Source organism: Octopus bimaculoides, chromosome 3 (genome assembly GCF_001194135.2).
Source record: "Octopus bimaculoides isolate UCB-OBI-ISO-001 chromosome 3, ASM119413v2, whole genome shotgun sequence".
Classification (NCBI taxonomy): Eukaryota; Metazoa; Mollusca; class Cephalopoda; order Octopoda; family Octopodidae; genus Octopus; species Octopus bimaculoides.
In genome coordinates, this window is record NC_068983.1 from 8,143,464 (window position 1) to 8,144,421 (window position 958).

Below are 958 nucleotides of genomic sequence, written 5' to 3' on the forward strand. Positions count from 1 at the left end.
CATATATATATATACACACACACATATAAATACATATGTGCATATATAGAGGTTATGAAAGGTATTGGATTCAACCAAACCCAAATATACAGGTAATACTGAGTAAGTGCGGTATACCGGCTAGTTTTGCCCCTGTCGTTGTATAAACATGAGTGGGGAATATAACATAGGTCAGGTATTAGCGTGTGTATGTATAAAGAGAGAAAAAGATTAAGAGAGCAATGGCAAAGTTAGAAATATATTTTACGGATAAAGTCTTTGCCATTGGTCTCTTTATCTTTTTCTCTCTTTATACATATGTATATATATATATATATATATATATATACATACAAACATACACACACAAATATTCACTTTTCATAACCTTTTAATAATGTCGATTATTTTCTCTTTGGTTTTGAATTGCGTCTAGCCACCTTATTATATATATATATATATATATATATACATATATACATTCAAATAAAGATAAAAGTAAACAAAGTTTGCTTTAGAAGACTACAGATGTATTGAAAGAAAGAGAAAAGGAAATAATTTATTCTCAAATGCAGAATAATGCTAGCAGAATAGCAGGAACAAGATAAAATACCCTTAATTTGCAGGAAAATTTGCCAGCGGTCAGCCAGGAGACTCGAACTCACATCCTTGTAATTATGGCTAATTACAGCGATGTGAGTTTGTGTCTCATGACTGGCCGCTGGCAAATTCGTTTGTTAAATATAGATATTATATTCTGTTCCTTTTATTCTGTTAGAATTATTCTGCGTTAAAGAATAAATTATTCCTTTATCTGTATCTTATACATACACACATACACACACACACATACACACACACATACACACACACATACATACACGCTTATAAATTCTCAGGATTCGAAAGAATCATGTAGACTCAGGTATGCCGCACCTGTGTGTGTGTGTCTTTGTGTGTGTGTACATATATATATATA